Here is a 21,306-nt window from a genome sequence, read left to right on the forward strand (position 1 = left end):
TTATGGTTTTATTGCATTCATTGCATCCGTAATATTACTTTGAAGTACTGCATGACATCCTCGGAATCCCCGGTCCAGGCCCGTTCCCACACATATCTACAGTATAGTTCCCACCCCGATCTCAGCATGTGAAGGCAATCGCGCAGCTGGACATTCCGCTGGGAACGGGGATGTAGGCGATCGGTCGGATCTAGGGGTGTGAAGGTATTGATTAATCTCTGCTCCTTTGATGTGGGGTGAGTTCCTGCAGTGGGGCCATAAACTGCATCTGTTGAGCTATGTGATGGCCAGGGGTCGGGCCGGACAATCGGGCAGGGAGGAAGAGGTTATCAAAGGACCTATTCTATGAATGAGATGAAAGAGTGAGGGGGTGCAGCACGGGATGTGGCCCGGAGACAGGGTCGCGCTGGAGGTGCGTTTATGACCCAAGCAGGAGAGACCGGGGGCTGTCGGGGATGCTTGCGAGGCTGGGGAGTGAGGGGGAGAGAGAGAGAGAGAGAGAGAGACTGGCTATCGGGAGTGGGCAGAGAGGCCATGGTATTAAAAATGGCTGCTGCTTACGCGCACGTACGAGTCTGAAAAGGGACAAGATGGCGCCGATAATGTTTATGCCACAATCTAGATTTTAACAGTCCTCCCATTTCAACATATCTAGCCAGCTTGTCAATTTACGTCAATCCCCATTATATTTCTTACTTCAAGGTCATACAAGGCCTTCATGTGTTCGGTTTCAAAGTCCAGAGCCTTACGGCAGATACAGTTAGTCAAAAGTGAGCATAGAGGTGGCAAACATTGAATACCCAGGCAGAATCCACATATTACGACAATCGGTATCAATATAAATGTAAACAACCTCCATCCCCAGTCCTTCAAGGTACCCCAAAACCAGCTCCCAAGCGACCATCCTTCTTGCTCCTGGTGAACCTCTGAGGAAAGTCTGTGGAGGTGTTCGATTGCTTTGTAGACTGAAGGTGAGTTATCTGGCACGTAGGTACAACAGCTGGATCCGATGATGCGGCATGCTCCTCCGCGGTCGGCTAGAACCACGTCTAGGACAAGGCGGTTCTGAAGAGCCACCAGGCGGACTGCCTGAAGCTCGGCCGTATTGTTAGCGAGGATGCCAGCCGTGATGTTCATGGTAGTTTCAACTGCCTGGGTCAGGTGTCGGATGGCGCGGCTGTTTGCCATTGGGCCCCACAGAGGAACAAGTCCCTTCACTGCATCCAGGAACTGCGTTCCGGTGGAGTCGGCTCGCTCAATGTCTCTTGCGCGCTTCTGCCGGTGATGGTTTGTTGAGGCCACGTATGTTGGAGGGAGAACGAAGGCAATGTAGCAAGTGCCCCCCCAACCTTTTGGAAGCCAAGTGTAAGCTTTGGTGCCACAAACAAAGTACATATTCGGAGAAGCAACAAAGGAGGGGGGGTCCATTGAGTCCAATGTTCTAGTGATGTGACAGGAACTGTGGCCCACCAACTGTGTTCCCAGGCCCTCGAGGCACACAAGGCCCGTGATGTTGATAACAGACAGAGCCACGGTCAGAGTGGCGGCAGTCCGCTTCCGTAGGTAGGAAAAAGTGGGTCTGGCTGGATTATGGAACACCTGCATTTCGACTCGCTCCTTGGCAGGGATGTTCATCTGGAAGGAGGAGCCAGAGGTCAAAGGACAAAAGGGAGCAGAAGTCCTTCCTGTCTTGTTCAACCAGAACCCGTGGTAGAAGTGTGACACTGTTTGACCGGAAGTGGCGTTGTCCTTGTAGCTCTCTTGCAAGAGAATCAACCAGGCAAGGCAGGAGCCGTGAACTGAGAAAGGGGGAGGGATGAAAGGGATGGAGTGTCCGGTGGCATGTGGGAGCAACCCGCAGATCCAGCAGTTGGTGGCGTTGGCGGCAAGGTTGTGTTGGTGCAACAGTTGCACGAAAGAATTGTTCCAGAACTCCTTACGCCTTTCTCGGAGCTGAGGCGAAAGGGAGATCAAGTGGTGCTCCTTCATGGTGGTCGGTTGAGCAGTGGTCAGCAATATCTGGTGAGCGGGTGCGCTCTCCTCCACAATCCAGAAGGAAGTCATGAGGAGGAGGCAAAAGAGAAGGACAATGAAAAGAGCAATTGTCTTCGATTTGTGTATACCGTCAGTCTTTGGGTTTCGATAACGGGTATTTCCTATTGCTTACGTTGTCTTCTTATCTGGCGCTTCCATCATCTTCAAGGTGCTCGGTAGTGGGCAGAACCGCAGACTTTGTTTACCTTCTCTCTGGGTAACCCTTGGTTGTGTTTAGGCTACCGTTCTGAGATTCAACTTAGTCTGTGGTCTACTTAGCCGAAGCTCCCTCCTTTCGACGCAGGAAATACCCTTCCCTGGATGGCACCGTGGGATCAGCGAATTTTGCAAGTTCGAGTGCTTCGGTATCAGAATAACAGTTCAACGATGGCCGGTCTTTGTTCAGGAGCTCTTCTTGGGTGTTGACGGTTTCTGTCGTGGCCAGGGACGAGGAGACCTTCTTGCAGTGGTGCGCATGCAGCCAGTGCCGCTTCCCCTCCACTCGAAGAGCCGTTCGGGTGGTAATCAGTACTTGCCAGGGGCCCGTCCACCGGGGTTCCAGACTCTTTGTCCGTTGGAAATTCCGGATCAGCACATAAACTCCCGGTTGGATATTGTGACCCGGACCCCTGGAAGCATCGGGGATGGCCTGCTGCACCTGCTGATGAATGACAGACAACGTTTTAGTCAATTTGCACAAGTAATCAGACAGTAGGACGTCCGGGACGTCGTGAATGGAGGTCGGCTTAGGGGCAGTCCAGAGGTTCATCGGTCGCCCAAATACAACCTCATAGGGGGTCAAGTGGTGTTTAGTGGGAGTGGAGCGCATCGATAGCAATGCCAGTGGGAGGGCATCTGGCCATTTAGGTCCTGTGGTGGCCACTATCTTCGACAGTTTTAGTTTGAGTGTGGCATTGTGTCGCTCAACTAAGCCAGCAGATTGGGGGTGAAAAACTGCATGAAACCTCTGTTTTACACCCAATCCTTTCAAGATTAGTTGGATAACTTCGGCTATGAAGTGGGGGCCGTTGTCGCTCCATAGAATTCGACAAAGACCGTAGCGAGGGAAAAATTCTTTCAGCAATACCTTGGCGGTGGTCATGGCAGTGTTATCCCGGGTTGGATAGGCTTCTACCCATTTGCTGAAAGCACACACAATGACTAGTGCATACTTCAGGCTTTGGCATCTTTCTAGTTGGATGTAGTCCATCTGGAGGACCTCAAAAGGGTGGTCGGGGACCCCAAACCCTCCCCGGGGTACTACAGTTCCTTTCCCGGGGTTGTGTTGCAGGCAGATAAGGCATTGTTGGACCAGGCGTCTGGCTGAGTCGGGGATCTTGTCGTTGTGCCAGACCTTGGAGATAAGTTCGATCATGGGGGCAGGACCTATGTGTGCAGGGGAGTGAGCCATAGTCAGTATGGGGATCAGGTAGGAATTGGGCAGCAACCATTTGTTAGTGTCTTTTGTCCGCCAGCAGCCTTCATCGTCTTTCATTCCCACCCGTGTCCATTCCGTCAATTCGTGTGGTGAACTGGCCATCTCGATGTCCCTAATCGTTTCCCTAGCGTCAGTCCATTTTTCTGCTTGTGACCGGGTCACGTACATGTGTGTCGACGTCCTATTCTCAGCTGTGGTTCGGGCAGTGATGTCGGCCAGCGTGTTTCCCTGTCCGATTAAGTCTGTCACCTTCTTGTGTGCCTGACATTTCATTACCGCTAATCGTTTGGGGAGGAGGACTGCTTCAATCAGGGCGGAGACTAAATCTCCGTGGAGGATGGGCGTGCCGTGGGACGTCAAGAATCCTCTTTCTCTCCACAAGAGTCCAAAATGATGAACCACCCCGAAGGCATACTGGCTGTCTGTGTAAATGTTTGCCGTGGTCCCTGTTGCTATAATACATGCTCGTGTGAGGGCAATCAGTTCTGCTGCCTGTGCGGATCGTTGAGTGATGCGGGCGGTTTCAACTACAGTTCGGGCTGTGGTAACTGCATAGGCAGCTGATGTGGTGCAGTCGGGGAGTTTTATGCAAGAGCCGTCTACCCATAGCTCTCCGTCCGGGTCTGTGAAGGCAGTGTCTCGGAGGTCAACTCTACTCCTAGTCTGTTCGTCTGTGAGGGTCACACAGTCATGTATGGGAGGGACATTTGGGTCATTTTCGGGCAGGGGCAACAAGGTGGCTGGGTTCAGTGTGGTACATCTTTTCAACGTGATGTGGTGTGCAAGCAGGGTCAGTTCGTATCCGGTCAGTCGTGCGCTAGTCAGGTGTTGCGTCTTAGTCTGGTTTAGGAGGGTGTCAACAGCATGAGGCACCAATACAGTGAGGGAGTTCGAAAGTACGATCCCCTCACTTTGTCGGATGGAGACAGCAGCCGCAGCTACGGCTCGGAGGCAGGCAGGTAAGGCCCTAGCTACGGGGTCAAGGGTGGCAGAGAAATAGGCACATGGTCGTTGCTTGGGGCCAATAGTTTGAGTCAGGACAGACAAAGCGCACCCCTCCCTTTCGTGAGTGTGGAGGGAGAAGGGTTTGGTGTAATCGGGGGTTCCTAGGACTGGTGCAGAACAAAGGGCGTCTCGAAGTTCTTTGAAGGAGGATTGGCATTCGGGGGTCCAAGGGAGTGGGAAGGGGACATCTTTGGCTAGTAGGGAGAGTAGTGGTTTTACAATGAGGCTGAAATTTGGCAACCACTGCCGGCAGAAGGAGGTGAGGCCTACCAGGGATCGGACTTGTTTCTGGGTCTTTGTGACAGGGATGTCTAAAATGGCCTGAATTCGATCGGGTGTGAGTTTTCTCCCGTCTTCGGACAAGAGGTGGCCTAGATAGGTGACCTGGGGTTGGCAGAATTGCAACTTCTTCTTGGAGACCTTGTGGCCATTTTCCGCAAGGAAGTGCAAGAGTTGGATGGTGGCTGTGACTGCAAGTGGAGTGGTGTCGGCCGCCAAAAGGATGTCATCGACGTACTGTATCAACACCACTCCCTCCGGTAGCTGAACGGCGTCCAGCTGTCTCTTGAGGGCCTGGCTATAGATGCTGGGACTTTCTGTGTAACCTTGGGGAGCTCTACAAAATCTATATGAGCGGGATTTTAATGTGAAGCCGAAAAGAAAGCGGCTATCTGGATGGATGGGGATGGAGAAGAAAGCGTTTTTGAGGTCTATTACAGTGAAGGTGGTGGCTGTGGAAGGAATTAGGGTCAGAATGGTGGCGATATCTGAGACTACAGGGTACTGAGGTACAACTACCTTGTTGACCTCTCGAAGGTCGATGATGAAGCGGTACGCTTTCTCATCTCCTTCGCCATGCTTCTTCACAATGGGTAGGATAGGGCTGTTGCAAACGTTGCTGACTACTTCCTCTATCACTCCTGCCTCTACCAGGGACTGGATTATCATCACCAATGCCTTCTCACCTTCGGGCGATATCCGATATTGTGGGAGTTTTGGGAGTATCGCATCTTGGCGGACAGTTATGCGCACGGGTCGATCATCATTTGTCCTACATCGGCGTCAGTCTTTGCCCATAGATACAGAGGCAGAGAGTCAAGTAAGGATGCGTCAGTGTCAGAGATGGAGAGCATGTGTCGTGCATGATGATGTCTGAGCAGAGTCGGGTTATCGTACAGAATGACTCGAACCCCGTCCTGTGAACACCTGATAGTGGCTCGAAAATGCTTTAGTAAGTCAAGTCCCATAATGGCATCGGGAGTGTTGGAGGAAAGCAGAAACGTCGTGTCAGTGGGGTTACTGTCCAAGTCGAAGGAGACCGGTGATGATAAGGGGTTAGTGGAGGGCGTTCCATCAAAGCCTATTGATGTTATTTGTGAGCCAGACAAGGGTGCCCTTGGAATCAGTCGTTTGGATAACGCACTACGTGTCGCGCCAGTGTCTACCAGGAACGGAGATTTCGTACCTAGGACCTTAGCGGTGACATAAGGACCTTGCTGGTCAACATAGAGCTCGACTGGATCCCTTCCTTGCCCTTGGCAGTCCTGTTGAAAATGGCAATATATATGTACATAAGCGGCGTTCATTTATGTTCACTGTACCCCTTGTTGTAAGCAGAACGGATATCGCTAAACACTTACTGTGTTATCCCGCCAGCATAGACCCATGCACACACGTACACGACAGCCATTTTAGACACCATGGCCTCTCTGCCCATCTGTCCCCGGCACCCCTCCCCGCGCGCACTGCTCATGCATCAGCCACAAGACCCTCTCCCTCTGCGTGACCCTGCTCTAGAAGTAGCACTCCTGCTTGACCCACACCCCCCATTTCCTCCCAAGAACACTCTTCCCCTCAGCTGACAACCCCCCCCGGCTGCGCTTGGCCTCTCGACCCGGTCCCAAGTCCTAAGACCAAGCCTCGTGGATGTACATCCCCCTTTTCCCTGCCCAGCATAACAAAACCGTGATACACCAACCGAAGTGTCCGACCTTATCACCTGACCAACCTTTGACCTGATCATCCCCTCCTGCCCTTGTGTCCTGTAGGAATGTCCGGCTGAGAGATCACAATCTCTCTTGTTACATTCAGGAGGGGAGGATGACATCTGAGCGACTGGTATGGGAATAGGCCTGAAGCTGGGATTCCAAGCATGCCTTTTTCTACTTCAAAGCGTCTTTATTGTAATAAGGAATGTTTGTGCATCATAAACATGTGTATAAAAGACGAAGCCTCAGAGAACTTGTTAGAGCACCTCCTGAAGACACTATGCGAGTGTCCGAAATGACAGGCTCTCCTCATGAGAAATAAAACTCTATTCTTGTCTTCCTGCTTCCAACGCTCGTCTCTTGATTTGGTAATTGTTTAAGATGGAAACTAAGAGGCGTCCTGCGCCAGCAGCCTGAGCATCAGGTGTGTTATGGGCTGACTTTTCCTCAATTGGCGCCCCAACGCGGGGTCCATCAGCGACATAAAGTCCGGTAAGAGAGGTCCAGACGATGGGGTGAACATCTAAACGATTGGAGTATACCTGCCTTGAGAGGGCCCTCGTCCGGCTGCCGATTGAATGAACTTCACCAATTCTGAACGGACCTCTCTCAAGTGACCTACTGTCCTGACTGGAATCCCACAGGAATGCTGCGGTAAAAACATGGAGAAAGAGAACGATGGGGCGCTGGAAAAAGGAAGGCGAAGAATTGCCCACATGGTCCGGTCCGGGTAAGGTTAAGTAGGACGTCCTTACGTCCGATTGGTAGGATGGCTTTATCCATCTGATTGATTGATTGATTGATTGTTTTGGAATCAGTATTTAAAATACTGGTATTGTTCATTGATTGGTTCATTCAGCCTCGGTTGCTACTTGAAGTATTGGTTCTCTTTGAGACATTCTCTGTTTGCAAACAGCGACGAATAGGAACGTTCCTCTCTCTTTGCAAATAGTGAAGGATAGGTAATGCGGACTTTTGTCCCCCGTTGTAATCCGTCATGCCTATTTTTTCTCCCCACTGATTGATTGGTTGCTCTGTTGCTCTTTGAGACATTCGCTGTCTACAAACGGGGCAGAATAGGAATATTCTGTCTCCCTTTGCAGATAGTGAAGGGTAGGTAATGCAGACTTTTGTCCCCGTTGTAATCCGTCATGCCTATCTTTCTCCCCATTGATTGTTTGTTATCGATTTTTATCGATTATTGCTCTTTGAGATATTCCCTGTCTACAAACAGGGAGGAATAGAAATATTCTGCCACCCCCTTTTGCAGATAGTGAAGGATAGGTAATGCAGACTTTTGTCTCCGTTGTAATCCGTCATGCCTGTTTTTCTCCCCACTGATTGATTGATTGTCTGGACATTTATTGTTCAAGGAATAGTTCTTTTGAGGCATTCTCTGTTTGCAAATAACGTGGAATAGAAATGTTCTGTCTAGTCTTTGCAAGTAATGAAGGGTAGGTAATGCGGACCTTTGTCCCCCGTTGTAATCTGTCATGCCTATCTACTCCCCACTGATTGGTAAACCAGTTCCACCCGGACCATTTATTAGAGGTAGGTCATCTGGCTCGGCCAGGAGGGCACCCCTAATACAAAAGGACAAATATTTAAAAAAATGCGGATTAGCCGCTGTATCGTGCTAGCAAATAAGAGAAAAAAATATATATATAAAAATCGTTAGGGAAAAGAAAAGGAATCGAGTGAAATCAGTAGGCCGCTGACGAGATCTCTTTTCAACCTCGCTGAAATAGAAACATAGGGAACAACCCCTCAGGAGATATGAAACTGGTGAGGAAAGCCGAACTCAACGCTATGACTTCGACACAGCTTGGCTCCACCACCCACCCCGCCCAATTAACGACAAACCTTAGGCTAATAATAGAAAATATACAACACTAGCGAAGTAACAGGTGAACACGTTTTATTTTTTTTTAACAAACAAAAAAAAAAACATTCAAAGCAACTATTTACATGACAAACGGCTGCAACAACAAATGAAACCCACAATGCATTTCGCCGTCTGCCTGACGCCGTTCCAGTCCTTCCTTCCCCAAAGTAGCAATGTTGGGCTTCTTTGGGCTACTTTCTAGTAGTTTTTGGGCGTTTTAAAGTCTACAAAAACCGTCAGGGGCGGCCTGGGGTGGAAGGACCACTACGCGAATAGCCCGAAGGCGGCACCACGCGCCAAGACCTGTCCCCCGGATGAACCAAGGGACCCGTTCCTGGGGCCGGGGTGAAGAAGCGTCCGGCCGCCATCGGCTGTAGGCCCGGCCCGAAAGGTGCCAGGCGTCCCCACTTCTTTAATAATGGCTGCGACAACACTGGGGGGGGGATGTCTTGCACATGCCTCCGACCCCCCCCGCTCGTCCTCATCGCCTGGTCCGGCCATAACAAATGTCAAGCGAGACGCCGTGGGGTGCACCGGGAGGGAGAGGCGGCGCGAACGAGCCTCTCCCACCTCCCCAGGTGAAGGCTCCCCAGCTGCACCCCCAACGCTCCTCGCACCCGGCAAAGGGTTCGTCCACTCTTGCGGTGCAGCGACGCTCCGCTCACCCAGCAGGGTCTCGTCCACTGTGGCGATGCTGCGATGCCTCGCCCGACAGGTTGAAGCCCGTCTGCTCATTTGACCCCGCGATTGCCGGTAGCTGCCGAACTCTCAAAATGGCGGTCGACCCTGCAAGAGCGGGCCCAGCATGAAGGAATGGCCTGGTTGCTTGTTGATTAAGAAACGAGTCCCACCATCATAAAAGTTCTCCTCGACCTTGAAGATTCTATAGGAGCCGCGGGGGTCCCCGACTCCCGCAGATACCCCCGATGAGGAATGACTGCCATGATTGCCCGCGGAACGATGAAAATATAGCCGCAGGACGTCGGCGCTCCCATGCTAACGCCAGTCTCAATTTGAATGACTAAAATCCTGCAGACTACAGTTCGGATCAGTTCCGGTGAAAACCCAGTATGACCCGGTAGGAAACAATTGTTGCCTCCCTCCCCCTTTTGACTGATGGTTCATACTGCCGATCCTTTCTGTTGCCCTTTAACAGAACTTTTTGGACTGCCGAAAGAGGCTCTGGGCCAACCACGAGTTGGTAGAGGTTTTGACTATGCCTGGATCTGACTGGCTGCACCCAAAATGGCGCTGGTACAAATGAAACTTTCAACTCTTTGTTGTACCCCTATTGCTCAGCCTTGATATCATGAAATATGTATACAGTTTTTAAAAAAAACAATGAATTGATATGGGATGGGTACTGATTATGTGTTTGGACAATGAATTGAAGTGAGATGGGTGCTGATTAAACATTCGGACAATAAATAGTTGTTAAATTTGGCGCATCATGATTATTGAAAGTTCAAATTTCAACACTTATGATACTTGCTCACACTGAAGTTTCGATATGATTTTGTTGCACTTGTCGCACTTTTAGTATGAAATAAACGACCACCGACACCATTAGGTTTTCCACTAATAAGTATTCCCACATGTACAGTTCTGGCCGGCCCACGGGGTTGTAGGCCCGTATTTATGCACCGACATTTTTTATTAAAGATTTTTGGAGAAAAACGTACGTAGTTGTCACGTGTAAATTGGTAAGCTTCGAATAAATGACCACTGTTTCCGATATAACTGAATTACAGGTGAAATGGCTCAGCTCGATGAGTTAAGGCTTAAAAAGTATAGTACGCAGACATATTGCAAATATGAATGGTCCAGGTTTTTGTTGTATGTACTTTGCACATTTTGTACAGCCTAAAGCAACCGCTAAAAGACCCTGGAATTCAGCCTATACTTAATATGCTACCTGTATCAGGAAAATTGTGCTAAAAATACCCCTAAGTCGCCCCGAAGGAGTGCCACCTGGCCTCCCTACATGCGATCCGTAATACCACACTTGGGTGACCTATGCTATCCATCGGCTTCCGATAATCATCTCTCCTACACTAAAAGGTCCATCTGGGCTTAAATGCCGAGTTGGCAAGGACTGCGTTCCGTGGAGATAGGCCGAGTATGTAGTAAGTAAAAGCCTTTTCGGGTTTATGCGCGCTGATGTGTTTTTTAAATGCTGCCCCCGCTCCCTTCTTTTCCCTCTTTCTGCAGGTCACATTGAAACGTCGATTAAAATACGAAAAAGAAAATGGTGATCTAGCGGATGAAGAGACGGGAAAAAGGCGTTCGATTATGGTACCTACACACGATGAGCGAACAATACCCTGAACTTAGCGCTTGAGAGGACAGCCTGAAGCGGAAAATACAAAATGTGACTTCGCTTGGCACCCCGAATAATACAACCAAAAATGACGTGCACTTATGATTAAGCATTCTACACTTAACTAAATAGGGAAAGTTTAAAAGAATATTCTGAGGTGAGGTTTACTCTAGTACCCTCCGTTTGGAGGACTAGGAATGTTGTCAGTGTTTAGAAAATTACTACATCCTTTCCACACCCTCATGGACCGGAAACTTAGAGCTGCCCTATTGCTCTCCCAACTGACACCCACTGTTGCCTCCGCCTGGAAACACATTAGCCCGACCAGGTTAGTTCTTGACCGGTTGCCAAAGGCGTAAGTGTGTAAAACCACAAAGACCAGTAAAGGCAGCCGACAATAAAAGGGAAGAAAAGGGTAAAAAGAGCTTAGGATGCTAAGGATGCGCAGCATACAGGAAGAGATCATTATGGCCAATAACGGTTATATGTCTTGTCTTGGATTTTTTGTATATAATACATGTACTGTCTCCCTCACCTGAGTATGTGTGTACGTAATGTATGGATCTACGTCATCCCTCTGCCTGTGTTTCCGTATTACTTAACCCCTGTTGTTCTGTGTTGTGCGCGCACTGAATGACCCATTATTGTACACGTCTCTCTCTCTCTCTCTCTCTCTCTTTCTCTCTCCATGTCATACGTGTACCAAATGGACCATTTAGAGTGCGGTCTCTCTCTCTCTCTCTCTCTCTCTCTCTCTCTCTCTCTCTCTCTCTCTCTCTCTCTCTCTCTCTCTCTCTCTCTCTCTCTCACTCTCTATCTCACTCTCTCTCTCTCTCTCTCTAAGCCCCCCTGGTCCCTCCTCCCTTGTATGGTAGCGTTGTGCCCCCCCGGCACCAACGTAATTGGGTCTCCTCGAACACAAAGGTGTTCGGCAAAATTAACAGGAACTAAAGCGATTGTGACTTGCCATATTACTACCTCTCCTTTCTGCAAAACGATAGAACCCGAGTTGGTAATGAAGGAAAGGACAGGTAGGACGACTGATGTCCCCTAATCTGGCTTTTTATAGGGGGACTATAACGTCAATGGCCTTCTGTTTTTCAGTTCGCTAGAAATACGATTCCCAATGCACAGATTACCTCGCCCCTCTGCACTTAAGTGCGGATGTCCAAAGTGCCCCCCGATTCTCCCGATTGACCCCAGCTCCCTGTCCAAAGCGTCCCCGCTTCCCCCGATTAACCCCAGCTTCATGTCAGCTACCCTCGAAGCGTAATTGATGACCTTGATTAACGATCATTCCCCAAGAAAGGCATGTTTAACATCTGCCCCCCCTCCCCCTTCTTCCTGACGATAACGCTCCTGCTTGCAAGAGTTAGCCGACCCCGAAGGGAAATGTAAGATTGTCGATACTTGGGTTAAAAGGAAAAAGGGCGAGTCTCTACATAAGGACTCTATTTTGAGTTTGATATAATACACTGTGTATAAAGGTCCAATTTCTCTCCACATACGTCACGAATGAACGCCAAACAGGTTTATGAATTCAATGGTAATGCCCTCCTACATACTCCATAAGTGATGACTTCTGACTGTGACCGTTGAACTTATCACCCACCCACATAGGATTGGGGACGGAATTGAGATGTATAAATGTCTTCTCCTGCCAGTTTTTCTAAAACTTGTTATATACCCATTCAAAGATACAATCACCGGAGGGGAGGAGCTGGACGTGACGCACAGCCTGACCACAGATCATGGAGCACGTGTGACCTCAGCCAAAGGTGGAGCCACAGAGCAACGAGACGCGGGACGAGGCACCATTCTCAAACTCGGCAGATGAAGGAATGAAGGGCCGCCTTGAAGCCCTCGATTTGCTGACCCACTCGTGCCTGAAGTCCCCGTCCCTCTTCGCCCGACTGATGGGCCTGCCTGCTCGCCATCCTTTGCTCCTTGTGGTCCCTTGGTGTTCTCAAAGATCTGATCCCACTCCGCCCTCTCTTCCCTTGATTATTCAACGACATCACCCTTTTCGCATAACTTTTGACTATAGAATAAGGTTTTTGCCACGAAAGAAGAAAGACACGCAGGTGCCCAGCATGAGGCACCCCTAAGAAGATCAGTTAGGAAACAGGACTGTGATCTAACAGCAGAGGACTGATCGCACCCTGCAACGCGTAAGGATGAATACGAGCTGGACCTATAGCTCCACCGCCGGTGCTCAACAGCGCCAACAAAAGAAGACGGACTCGGTTAAAAAGACATTGTGACGAAAACCCCCCTTCCTGAACTTTCTACCCACCCCTTGACTAAGTGCTTGTATCGAATTGAATTCCTCCCTCAACCATTTTTGTATTGCTTTCTAAAATGTTTCATCGGTCACTCACGTATCTAGTTTTCCAAAAGTTTCTTATAGCACTGATAAGACCCGAAGGTATCAGAGCACTTTTACTGTATGTTGATGTCACCGGAGAGAAAGTCTGAACTTGATTCTATAATGTTTCGGAACATTTTTTCTGATTGACTCCAACTAAGTATTATGTCGATCTCTAGACTTGTATGAATAACTCAACAAATGTAAAATGATATGTACCGCATTCCGCCAATCGTATCGACTGTTTAGAACTGAACTTGCTTATGTAAAAAAAGCGGCGACTGTTGAAAATGGCAATATATATGTACATAAGCGGCGTTCATTTGTGTTCACTGTACCCCTTGTTGTAAGGAGAACGGATATCGCTAAACACTTACTGTGTTATCCCGCCAGCATAGACCCATGCACACACGTACACGACAGCCATTTTAGACACCATGGCCTCTCTGCCCATCTGTCCCCGGCACCCCTCCCCGCGCGCACTGCTCATGCATCAGCCACAAGACCCTCTCCCTCTGCGTGACCCTGCTCTAGAAGTAGCACTCCTGCTTGACCCACACCCCCCCATTTCCTCCCAAGAACACTCTTCCCCTCAGCTGACAACACCCCCCCGGCTGCGCTTGGCCTCTCGACCCGGTCCCAAGTCCTAAGACCAAGCCTCGTGGATGTACATCCCCATTTTCGCTGCCCAGCATAACAAAACCGTGATACACCAACCGAAGTGTCCGACCTTATCACCTGACCAACCTTTGACCTGATCATCCCCTCCTGCCCTCGTGTCCTGTAGGAATGTCCGACTGAGAGATCACAATCTCTCTTGTTACATTCAGGAGGGGAGGATGACAGCTGAGCGACTGGTATGGGAATAGGCCTGAAGCTGGGATTCCAAGCATGCCTTTTTCTACTTCAAAGCGTCTTTATTGTAATAAGGAATGTTTGTGCATCATAAACATATGTATAAAAGACGAAGCCTCAGAGAACTTGTTAGAGCACCTCCTGAAGACACTATGCGAGTGTCCGAAATGACAGGCTCTCCTCATGAGAAATAAAACTCTATTCTTGTCTTCCTGCTTCCAGCGCTCGTCTCTTGATTTGGTAATTGTTCAAGATGGAAACTAAGAGGCGTCCTGCGCCAGCAGCCTGGGCATCAGGTGTGTTATGGGCTGACTTTTCCTCAGTCCTATGCAAAGTCGCGGGTATTGTCGCAGTCAGACTGTTGGCACTGATTCTGCCGGGGACGGTCAAACGTGTTCGGTTTGCTAGTTTTGTCATTGTTGGTATCGTGGGTGTGCCCTTGTCCCTGCCCCTTAGACCTGGGGCCATTCGTCATGTCTCTCGTTTCTTTATTTTTAATCATTTCCTGAAGAATCAGACATTGGGACTTCCAATGGCCAAATCCTTTGCAAAATGCACACTGGTTCTCATCGAGGTCTGTTCGTGGAGCGCCGGGTGTGTGGTCTCTAGGGGGTGTATTCCTAGGGGCATTTGACTGGTAGTTTCCTCTATACCGTTCCCTCCCTGTCGTCACTCCCTGCAGTTGAGCAATCATCACTCGTTCTTTCAAGTCCTTTTTCTTTTTCTCAGTCGCCCTATCGTTCTCGTTCTTTTGGTGTTCGTAGTACTGAGCCATCTGAAGGATGGCTGCAGGTTTGGAGGCCCCCCAACTACTCTCGCTCGTCTGTAATTTTTGGGAGACCTCTTGTGATAGACCCTTCACGTAGTTTTTTACGAATAGGTGTTGTCCGGTTGCAGTGGTCATGTCTTGGCCACTGTAGTCGGAGAACACCGTCTCAAATCGGGAGAAGTATTCTGATACGTCTTCCTGGGGTTTCTGACGGCAAGCCGTGACTACCGACCAGTCTACCTTCTTCTCTGGGATCAATGTCTTTAGCTTCTGTACTATTTTGTCCGGGAGTTCCAGTATGTCTTTTACAGGTTTCTTTCCGGGTTCTCGCTGCCTATCTAGTTCACTGAGTTGATTCCAGGTATGTCCGAACAGGTCTGTGTGGTCTGCTTTCCGGATTTGCTTCCACACATCAGCCGGCAGACATAACCCGAAAAACAAATCAATGTCCGCTAGAGTCATTATGGTCGAGCCCAAGGCTGTACCTAGTTCGGTATAAAATGCTGTCGGGTTCTTTCTTAAATCGGGCAGGGTTTGCCTAAAAGTTAAAATATCCTGCCGATCCCATGGTTGATAAACCCAGTTGTACACGACCCTCCCCTTTGCATCTGCCTGATTGATATCGTCGTTCGTTCCCTGACCTCGTGGGGGAACCCAGTAGGGGGCGGCTTCTCTGATAGGCATCATAGTGTTGCCTACTTCTGATGGGGACCCAATCGTCTCGGGAACTGTAATCTTAACTTCTGGTTTCTGTTCCGTGAGGTGGCGGAAAACCTCAAGCGTTTGCATGAAGAGGTCCGCCGCGTCACGCTCGGCCTCGTCTCCAATATCGACTTTCCTATATAACGCCGTCAGTTTAGCAGGACCCCGATTCTGATACCTATCCTCATATGCGTTCAGGGTGTGGTAACTAAACCGTAAAATGAAATGTCGTCTGTGGCTACCGGCATGCAAATTGTGCATATCCATCGTGTATTCCTCGCTCTCCTTCCGTTCTACCAGTGCCTTTGCTATTTTGTCAATTCCCTCTCGCTCATCTTTGCTCAATCTATTCGGTCTACCCGGTGGCTGCTTGCTAGTTTTGGGTTCATCTGATCTCGTTACTAATGCGGCCGGAGCGGAGGCCGTGAGGGCTGAGGCACTAGATTCGAGGTTATTCTCGTTTGCACTCGGAGCTGGCAAGTGCTGTACTAGGGGTTGGGAGGGGGCATATGGGGGGGGCATATAGATGATCGGAGGACCTAGCAGGAGCTCATCGTTCGCTCGTTGTTTGGAGGTCAGTTCAGGGTAAAGCGTAGAGGGGGTCCTAACAGGACACTGGCCTGTCGACTCAGATTCCTGTCTGTTTCTGCTTTCTCCTCTTTCTTTTATCTCTTCTTCTAGTTTCTTAGCGGCCAGGTGGGCTGCTTTTCGTAATTCTTTTGCTATTCTCGCTTCTTCTCTTTTCTTTCGTTGCTCTGCTTCCTTGCGCCACATGCCGAAACTATCAAGCATAGTGGGCGTGGTTTTATTGTTGCAAAGGGCTGTTTCCAGCACGCTTATTTTTGTGTCATCGAAGGATCCTATCAGTGGCCACTGACTTCCCTGATCCTTTTTAGTATATTTATTCCATAACTTACTATAAGGTACGGCGACTAGTCCATATTTTAAAAACATGTCCTTATTAGGGGTGCCCTCCAGAGGAGCCGGATGATCCACCTCTAATAAGCGGTCCGGGCTGAACCAACTACTGACCAATGGGGAGAAGATAGGCATGACGGGTTACAACGGGGACAAAGGTCTGCACTACCTATCCTTCACTACTTTGTGAAGACTGGACAGAATATTTCTATTCTGCAGTATTCGCAAAATAGGGAATACCCAAAGAGAGAACCAATACGAACAATTAATGTCCGTTCAATCAAACAATCAGTGGCGAGAAGAAAACAGGCACGACGGGTTACAACGGGGGCAAAAGCCTGCGTTACCTATTCTTCACTATCTGCAAAGGAGAACAGAATACTTTTATCCTTCCCCGTTTGCAGACAGAGAACTCTCGAGAAAACAATCCTCGAACAAGCAATGTTCGGGAAAACAATCAATCAGTGGGGGAGAAAAGATAGGCACGACAGATTACAACGGGGGCAAAGGCCTGCGTTACCTACCCTTCACTACCTGTAAATGAAGAGAGAATACTTTCTATTCCTCTTCGTTTGCAGACAGAGAATCTCCAAGAGAACCAACAATTCGGAGAGTAATACTAGTATTTTCCAATCAATCAATCAAATATTTCACAGTTTGTCGTGTTACACGACCTTACCCGGACCGTATGGACAGTTTCTCGTCTTCCGCTTCCAGCGGCCGATCGTCCTCTATTCTCTGTAATTGCTGTGGCACTCCTGATGGTTCCCAGTCAGGACCGTAGATCACTCGAGAGAGGTCTGCTCGGAACCAGTGAAGTTCGGATGATCGGCTGCCAGACGAGGGTCTATCGGGCAGGTGCACTTCCCGATCGTTTCAGTCGTTCACTCCGTCGTCGGGACCTCTCCCCCTGGATCCACGTGTCGCTGATGGGCCCCACGTTTGGGACGCCAATTGATAAAAAAGGGTTCAGGCAGATCAGGTCGTCTTTACCCCTTTCTCCGTTTTGCCCGGCGTTAGCCGCTTCTAACCCAACTCACGATTACCAAATAAAGAGGCAGGCGCTGGAGACTGGAAAGCGGGAAACAGGAGTTTATTTCCGACGGAACAGAACACGTCAAATCAGACAACAGGGTATCTTCTCGAGGTGCTCTCCCAACATCTCTGAGGCCTCGCCTCTTATACACAGTTCTGTGGTTTTATTGCATTCATTGCATCCGTAATATTACTTTGAAGTACTGCATGACATCCTCGGAATCCCCGGTCCAGGCCCGTTCCCACACATATCTACAGTATAGTTCCCACCCCGATCTCAGCATGTGAAGGCAATCGCGCAGCTGGACATTCCGCTGGGAACGGGGATGTAGACGATCGGTCGGATCTAGGGGTGTGAAGGTATTGATTAATCTCTGCTCCTTTGATGTGGGGTGAGTTCCTGCAGTGGGGCAATAAACTGCATCTGTTGACCTATGTGATGGCCAGGGGTCGGGCCGGACAATCGGGCAGGGAGGAAGAGGTTATCAAAGGACCTGTTCTATGAATGAGATGAAAGAGTGAGGGGGTGCAGCACGGGATGTGGCCCGGAGACAGGGTCGCGCTGGAGGTGCGTTTATGACCCAAGCAGGAGAGACCGGGGGCTGTCGGGGATGCTTGCGAGGCTTAGGGAGTGAAGGGGAGATAGAGAGAGAGAGAGAGAGAGAGACTGGCTATCGGGAGTGGGCAGAGAGGCCATGGTATTAAAAATGGCTGCTGCTTACGCGCACGTACGAGTCTGAAAAGGGACAAGATGGCGCCGATAATGTTTATGCCACAATCTAGATTTTAACAATTCCTGATAAACTAAAATCTTAAAGACAAGTATTGACTCACAGACTCTTTCAAACCCTTAACAAATAAGGCACTTCTGAGTGTGCAACCCTTCTCTAGGGAACATTGCACCTTTTCACTGTTCACTTTTTATAAAAATTAACTGAGAAAAATAGCAGTACTATGAAGAGCCTCTTATTACAACCCAGCACTTCCCAAAACATTGAAAAAAGAAATTTGGGAGATTTGAGAGGAAATTCAATGGTGAATGATTCAGTAGTGCATGTCAGAAAGTCCCCCACAATTCCAACCAGATACCAATGCTGTTCATAAGCTGATAACCTGAATAGGTTTCAGTCTATCTACTTAATTACTAGAAGTTATACATTCATGCCCCCAAATGTGGTGACTATACGTTTATTTATCTGTCACCCACCTTCTTTATACAAATATGCTGTCGCTGTAATAGCCATGTCATTAGCACTGCCAAAGTCTCCATGTCACAACTTCCTCCTTTCATTGGCTGTGCTTGACAGGCAGCTCGTCTGACAGTGAGGACAGGAGGTGTAGACTTTGTTGTGACAAAATATAAGCTTTCATTGTGCATCCTGTGGAAAAGTAAATTTTGCCATGTTATATGTGCCTACGTGTTCCCCATCCTATGCTATATGTACATGATCGATATGCATGTATCCCCCTATGATCGATTAAAGACGCAATCACAGTTGTGTCCAACTCTAGTATGCCAGTTTCCAGTTCTCGTGAAAGCAACGAGTATTAGGTCTATGTTGCCACGTTTACAGTGTGCACGTTAATTCACCGCATTGTCCCCGTTTCTAGGCCTCAAAAGGGCCCGGACACCAGATTCAACTCCAGTTTCCTGAACCCACTCCGAGGAGCGATACAGCCCCCACCTGCATCCCTGACCCTTCACTTATTTCCTGCCTCGCGGTGCCCGGCCCGGCCTGGCTCTGCCTGCCTGTCTGCCAAGAGTATGTTATGCTTCTAGTTATCAGTCCAGCCCTCCTTCTCTGCATTCCTAAGCTACTGAACTGCATCAACAGTTCCAGCCATGGTCTAGTCTTTCTGTCTCTATGTAAGAGAAATACTGTATTAATATTCATAGAATATTCCTAGCTCATGCAATACATGTAGAATAATGCATGCACCAGTCCTAGTGTCAAGTAGCCTTTGCCCTGATAAATTTTGGATTCTATCAACATGTACTCCAAACACCAGATACCAGATATGCTATAGGTACATGTCATCCTGACACCGCAGACTTTAGTCTCCTCTTCTAGTGCAGAAGTCATAGCCCCAGTTCTCCCTGGTAACACGTCATTGCCCTTTTGCGCGCACCACTAGGTTAAAGGTCCCAGCTGCTCAGGTAGCCCCCTCCATGTTTCCACCCCAGTTATGACACTTCTGTGACGTCTACACCACATGTCTATGTATACGCCCTGTACACGCCTTCTTGTTACACCCATTTGTTCTTATCTTTCGCGACTGCTACGAGTTACGCCTACTGCTACGCCTATTGTATGCAATGTAATGTAATGTATTATACTATATATATGCTGCACTGTCGATGAGGCATTGCAGCTGCCATCCATTCTATTTCCGTGCAGGCTATCCCGTTCCTGTCCCTTCCCTTATGCCTGATTAAAGCCTGTTAGACTCAGATACCTCGAATCCTGTCTCTTATTTATTGAGCTATCTGTTTTATTCACTGTATTCAAAAATAGTACCGGTAATTAATTATTTATTTACCACATAATGGCGCCCGAATAGGGACTTGCCCTTTCCCCACGCGCCGGCGAAGCCACGCAGGCCCCCTGACCCTCTGCAGCCGTGACGGAACCATACCGTGCACGTGCAGATATTTCTGCTTCAAGTATCCCTCAGGCCCACGGAGGAGACGGAGGTTGCGGTCCAGCATCCAGACGAGGCGGTGAGGAACACGGCGAGTCCCGACCAGAGCCCAAGCCGAGAGTACAAGGTCCGAGGTATCCAGAGGCCCACCTGTAACTGAAGTCCGAAGTTCGTAGTCCGACGTCGTAGCAGTCCAGTCCAATCCGAGGCTTTCCGTTCTTGCTGCCCGGTGAGTACCGTTGCTGGGGTAGTATCTAGACAGGGTCAATTAATTTGTCTCTGGTCCAGTGGGTTTGGGTACACAGATCCAGTCCGAAGTATTCACCTAGGTGGATACGGGTCCGACGTGTCTCTTTATGGGACCGGTATGTTCTGTACTGTTTTAGCAGTGCATCCAGTAATTCTAGTAAGTTTCGTTCTCGAGAAATTCATGTGTTCTGTTTTCAGTATATCAGGTAATATTCTGTCCGAACTGTTATTCTAATGTTATTTAATGTGTTTTCAATGTCGTGGTATGAGTGATTTGTTTTTCTATTCATTATTGTGTTTATCGTGTATTGTATTGTGTTCGGATTCAAGTCTAGAATGCCTCTGTTTTCCAAGTTACGTCAGTTAAAGACCAGAAAAGGGTTACTCGAGGAAGCAGTTCCTGTCCCGCCTAGGGACAGTCCAGGACATTTTATGTATCATAAGCATGGCTTAAGTGCCATATTATATCTAGACTTATGGGTGGACTATACCAAGGAGTTGGAAGAGAAATATAGATGGCCCATATCAGGTACATGGGATGCCGAGTGCATCATGCGAGTAGAAGAAGCATTATGGAAAAAGAAAGCCAGACAGTCCCAGAAAGATGCCATCGAGTTATGGCGTAAAGAATCTCATAAAAGAACCGAAAAAGAATTCAGAAAAACAGAATTAAGTAGGGAATCTGCAGAAAAAGCCCAAGAAAGGGAATTAATCGAAGTGGAGTAGTGTGGCTCACTGGTTAGAGGCGGCAGACCCGAGAGCAGAGGACGGCCCGGGACCAGGGTTCGATTCCCGACGCGGCAGGTTTCTGGACCAGGGTCAGCGGACTCGATAATTCTCTCGCCTCGGTGCCCACTCTGATCAGCGATCACACTCGGCAACTCTGGGCACTAGCTTGCCTCATCTTCACTAACGGCCCCACCAGACCGCCGGGGATGCCTGGTCTCACCCTGGAGATACCCATTAAGGGACCATCTCTCAGGGAAGCCAGGAAGGGTTTCGCAGCGGTCGAAGCGCGGAGGTACCCCTTCGGGAGTGATTCCAGCGCTATATAAGCACACAATTAATTAATTAATTAATTAGGTGAACGAGTTAGA

Source organism: Lissotriton helveticus, chromosome 2_1, assembly GCF_964261635.1.
Source record: "Lissotriton helveticus chromosome 2_1, aLisHel1.1, whole genome shotgun sequence".
Taxonomy (NCBI): Eukaryota; Metazoa; Chordata; class Amphibia; order Caudata; family Salamandridae; genus Lissotriton; species Lissotriton helveticus.